The 6,020-nt window shown below is 41.9% G+C and overlaps 1 pseudogene; it reads left to right on the top strand.

Annotated features, from left to right (window-relative positions):
* Positions 1-1,828: 1,828 nt before the first annotated feature.
* On the top strand, positions 1,829-2,549 carry LOC113923480 (annotated as a pseudogene).
* The last annotated feature ends 3,471 nt before the right edge of the window (positions 2,550-6,020 follow it).

The raw sequence follows: 6,020 nt of genomic DNA on the forward strand, positions 1-6,020 counted from the left end.
TAAAAAATAATGAAATAAAAAAAGTCTTAGTAAACCAAGAATGTAGGCCACTAACAGATGTGATGGATGGATGGATGGATGTGTATATATGTGTATGTGTATGTATATATATGCAGATATATAAAATAAAATATGCTTTTTTAAACTAACAGCCATCATCATGATTAACTGTAAAATGGAAGACATTGCCATGAAAAGGCAGGAAGAGATCAAAGATGCCTACTTGTAATGACTGTTTAACATTGTTCTGGAAGCACCAGCTAATACGATAGAAAAGAGTATGAAACAGCAGGAATAAAGGCTGGAGACTGCAGAGAAAAAAATCATCATCACTGTCCTACTTGGAAAACCCATGAGAAAATCTTAGAACTGATAAGAGGCTTCAATGAGGTGGATGGTTATAAAATTAGTTTACAGAAATCAATAATGTGTCCATAACCACTTAGAAAATATGTGCTTCATAGCAGTCATAAATATATAATGCCTAGAAATGAACTTCTCATGAAATGACTATAATCTATATGAAAAGAACTATATACTCTACTCAGGAAGACAAAAGGATGTCTAGGGCGCCTGGCTGGTTCAGTCAGTGAAGCGTGTGACTTGACCTCGAGATTGTGAGTTTAAGGCCCACTTGGGGTTTAGAGCTTAAATAAATAAATAAATAAATCTTTAAACAAAAGACAAAAAGATATCTGAAAAATTGTGGAAAACATAACATGTTCCACAATAGAAAGACGTTCTCTTTAAAGATATTGACAGTGACAAATCATGCTGTGAATTTAATGTAATTTAAATCAAAATTCTAATACTCCTTTCCAAACTTGACTAAAGTGTATTTGAAGACTATGTGATATGTGAGAATAACCAGGAAAAAAGTCTGGAGGAAGGAAAAAAAAAATGAAGAGAGAGTATTTGTCCTTCCAATTATTAAAATGTATTAGAATTCTGATAATCAAAACTGACTCCAAGAGAAACAGATTAATTAAATAGACCAAGAAATTCAAAAGCAGACCCAAGCCATTAAAAAATGTATATATAATAAGGTTAGAATTTCAGATCAAGCAGGAAAATTAGGACTAGTCAATAAAGAATCTAGGGACAACCATTTGGAAACAAAAGACAATTTACAGCAACATAAATTCCATATGGATTAAACAATTTAATGTAAAAGTACTAAGAAAAGATATGTAAATATTTATATAAAACCAGATGGGAAATCCTTCCAAAGAATGTCACCAAAATAAAATTTTATGATATTAAAATTTTAAGCTCATTCTAAACAGAAAAAAAAAAAAAAACTAGGAAAGTTAAAAGGCAAGTAAACCAGAAAATGTATTTTCAACATACGTGATATTCAGGGGTTAGTATTCTTACTACTTGACAATGTATTAAATTCTACCAGAAATATATATATATATATATATATGTATACATATGTATACATATATATATATATGAAAAATTCCATAGAAATTTGGGCAATAGGCTTAAGATATTCACAAATGAAGAAATATAGTCAATAATCACATACAAAGGTTCAGTATTACCAGTAATCAAAGAAATATAAGCTAAAACCCAATGGCCTATCTTTTTACTTCTTGTACTATGATGGATTTAAAAAAAGAATGGCCAGAATTGTCAAAAATATACGCATTCTCTTATTTGGAAGTAGGGATGTAAATTAAGAAGGTTTTTTTGAGAGCAATTTGAAAATAAATATCTAAAGCCTTAGACTTTGACCCAGTGCATACACTTCTGGGAATGTGTCAGAGGAAATTAATTAAAGTGTGCAAGGAGAGACCAGAGATCTTGCAACTGGAGCAGCATGGTCAAGCCTTGCGGGGTGCACCTGAGCAGGGAAGCCCACAAGCAGGTGGATGTCTTCAGGTAAAGTCTTTTCCAGGAGGCAGAGGAATTCCTCTACAGTTTCTTGCCACAGAAAATCATATACCCGAATCAACTCTTGCAAGAGGACTCACTCAATGTTGCTGACCTGACCTCTCTCCAGACCCCACTGGACATCCCCATCCCAGACCCTCCAACCCAAGGATGATGAGATGGAAACAGATAAGCAGGAAAAGAAAGAATTTCCCAAGTGTGGCTTTCTCCCTGGAAATGAGAAGGTTTCTCACCCTACTTGCCCTGGTTAAGCCAGAAGTCTCGACTCTCAAAGAAAAATGCATTCTGGTGATCACACGGATCCAGCATCTGATCCCCAAGATTGAGGATGGAAATGACTTTGGGGTGGCAATCCAGGAGAAGGTGCTGGAGAGGGTAAATGCAATCAAGACAAAAGTAGACGCTTCCAGACAACCATTTCCAAGTACTTCTCTGAACTTGGGGATGCTGTGGCCAAGGCCTCTAAGGAGACTCATGTAATGGATTACCGGGCCCTGGTGCATGAGCGAGATGAGGCAGCCTATGGCGAGCTCAGGGCCATGGTGCTGGACCTGAGGGCCTCCTATGCTGAGCTTTATCGTATCATCAGCAGCAACCTAGAGAAAATTATCAACCCAAAGGGCGAAGAGAAGCCATCTATGTACTAGTCGGGGGCCAAAAAATTATAATAATGATAATAATAAATGACCTATGCTTTGTGTGGAAAAAAAAAGTGTGCAAGGATAGCACAAGGATGATCTTTGCAGCATTACTTACAGTAGCCAAAAATTGGAATATCAATCGTTAAAAATTATGACAGAAATCCACATGTATTTACATGCACACACAGTTAAGGCAGGGCAGGGGTTTTCACACTTGACCGTGTATCAGAATCGCCTGGAAGGCTCACTAAAGCAAGACTCATGGCCCCACTCCCAGAGCTTCTCATTTGGGAAGCCTGGGCTGGGCCTCTAGATTTCACATTTCAGGGTCCCCAGATGATAACTGATGCCAATGGCAGGCATCGCATTTGGAGAACCTCTGTGACAGAGTGTTGTTTAATGAGAAGAGCAAATTACAATAGGGGTAGCATGATCTGGTGTCTCCATGTACCTTATAAAGGCATAGAAAAAGTTCTCAAGGATAAACCCAAAAATGTTAACAATGATTATGTCTAAGTGTCAAGATTGTGGGTGTTTTAAATTTTTTATGATCAACATAAATTATTTATATACGTTTAATTATTCGGCCATTTCTGCCCCCTAATAAGCAAATTTTATGAAATCCGCATGTGCCCCTGTCTTCTCAAGCCACCTCTGCCTGGAGACAGTTGGGGTCAGACTCAACACTCCGTGAGTTTTTTATTATTAATAACTACTTTATTAAGATATAACTCACATACCATACAATTCACCCATTTAAAGTGTACACTTCAATGGCTTTTAGTATATTTACAGAGTTGAGCAACCATCACCACAGTCAATGCTAGAGTATTTTCATCACCCCCAAAAGAAACTGCTAGCCTCCAGCAGTCATTCCCGCTTCCCCATCTGCCCCTCCCCCAAGGCCCTGGCAACCGCTAATGTCCTTCCTGTCTCCGTGGATTGCCTATTCTGGACATTTCCTATAAATGGAATCATGCAATATGTGGTCTTTAAGAGTGGCTTCTTTCACGTACATGTCATTTCCATACAAAATCCCTGCCTTTGCAGGGCAATCCTGCAATCTACCTTGTCTTGCTTCGTCTACTCCCGCAAAGTACAAGCTTCCACTTGAGGAAGATCCTGTGGACATGGAATAAAGTGCATGAAGTTTAATATACTCTATGGACCACCTCTCCTCTCACCTGAGGCAATTTGAGCATCCAGTTGGGTTCTTGCCTCTGTCTTGGACTAGCTGAATTTTGAGACACAAGTCGCCTCCTAACACAATGGTGAAGAGGCCGTATAACCTCGCAGTGAGAGGGCAGGCCCAGGGCTCTGCCCATGCTTGCTCTGTGACCCCAAGCAAGCTGCTTGCTTGCTCTGAGCCTCTGTTCCTCTTCTGGGACCAGGTCACACTAGCACCTCAGAGTCGTTGGAGAACTCAATAAATTAATGAACATCTGATGCTCAGAGCAATGCCTGCTACCACATAAATGCTCAGCACACGTTAGTTATTAGCATTATTATAACAGTTAATTGGATATCAATATCTGGCAAAGTTTCTTTGTTGTGAAGCTCTGATATGGTCACAGAAGCAGATGCCTGGAATATATTTAGCAAAATCTCCTCTTAATGAAACTACCCTGCCTCCTTCTCTTCGGGTTGAGGAGAAGACTGGTGGCTGAGTCTACCCCCAAGTGGTTGCCCCATGCTAGGAAATTAACACTGTGGGGGTGCTTTGGGAAGTTATTAGACCATATTCAAAGGAAAAACCATAATAATAATCACAATACCAATACAATAAAAATGAATGTCAAAATCAACCCCCCTTATATTTGTATGTCTCCCAAAAACATGCCTGAAATCATTACTTGCAATGCAAGACAATTTGTAGGACACCAGTAATGTCTGTGGGCTCCTGGCATAGGAGGATTCATTCTGAGGCCTGGGAAAAGCCAAGGACAAGTATGAGAGACAAGAAGAAATACATGGCCAAGCATCCCAGAGCAACGATCAAGCCTTACCAAGTTGGCCTTGCTAACTAAACGTCGCGGGTGGAACGCAACAAGATTAGTTGCCCAGAATTTTTCTTAAAATTACTGAGAGCCCTTCGCCATTTCTCTGTTGTTTTTGTTTCTTCTCTAGCTCAAAGGCATCACTGCCTTCAACTTCTAAAATTCAGCCCGATCAATAAATAACTTTAGTGAGCAGCCATGTTAGACTGATTGGGAAAATTTGAAATTCTCGAGCAAGTTTATTATTTTTGTGAAAACATCAAAAATGTTTTCAATAGTTTGGATCCTCCTCCAGAGGGAGGGAGAAGCCTGGGTCATTTTCCTAACCTGGATGGTGTCTCCGGAGAAGGCCCTCGTGTGTGCACCCACCAGCACCCAGAATGTGTTCTCTGGAACCGAGTCTATGCCCTCTGGCTCCAGTGTTTCCAGAACACTTCATTGCATCCATCAGCCCTCCCCACTCTGGGCAGGCTCAGCCTCCATCTTACACCAGTCTCAGGTGAGAAAGAAAACTTCCTGGATGCCCTCTGGCTCTCTTCCTCCTACCGACCCCCTCTCCCTTCCTTTTAATCACTAACAACACCTGCTCTTAGTCTTGAGTAGATGGTTATAGGTATAAAACTTTATAATGCCTGTTGGACAACTGCACTACTGGGTATTTACCCCAAAGATACAAATGTAGGGATCCGAAGGGGTACGTGCACCCCAATGTTCATAGCAGCAATGTCCACAATAGCCAAACTGTGGAAAGAGCCAAGATGTCCATCGACAGATGAATGGATAAAGAAGATGTGGTATATATACACAATGGAATATTATGCAGCCATCAAAAGGTATGAGATCGGGGGCGGAGCAAGATGGCAGAGGAGTAGGAGACCTAGATTTCGGCTGGTCTCATGAATTCAGCTGAATAGGGATCAAACCATTCTGAACACCTACGAACTCAACAGGAGATCGAAGATAAGAATAGTAACAACACTCTGAACAGAAAAGCGACCACTTTCTGGAAGGTAGGACGTGCGGAGAAGTGAATCCGAGGCGATATTCGGGAGGATAGACGGCGGGGGAGGGGGCCTCCGTCGGCCGCTTCTGGCGAGTGATAGAGCCGCGGAGCACAAAATCAGAACTTTTAGAAGTCGGCTCCGCTGAGGGACGTCGCTCCAGTGGCTAAGCTGGGGGTGGAACCCTCGCGGGACAGTGTGGTCTTAGGACCCTCGGGGTCACAGAAAGACCAGGGGTGCCTGAGTGCGGCAGAGCTCCCAGGCATTGGAGCGGGGAAGCCGGCTGCAGAGACGAAGCCGAGGCTCGGGCTCTCAGCTCGGGGTGGCCATAAACTGTGATCGGTGACAGTCAGGCCACTGCTCCTCCAGCAGGGACCCAACAAGTGGCAGAGCCGGGGAGACTCCCCTTCCTCCCCTGGGAGGAGCGGCGTGGAAGCGCACCGCAGGGATCTGCTGGGTTTGGAGACTCCACACAGGGT

The sequence above is a fragment of the Zalophus californianus genome, chromosome 15, assembly GCF_009762305.2.
Source record: "Zalophus californianus isolate mZalCal1 chromosome 15, mZalCal1.pri.v2, whole genome shotgun sequence".
NCBI classification, from domain to species: Eukaryota; Metazoa; Chordata; class Mammalia; order Carnivora; family Otariidae; genus Zalophus; species Zalophus californianus.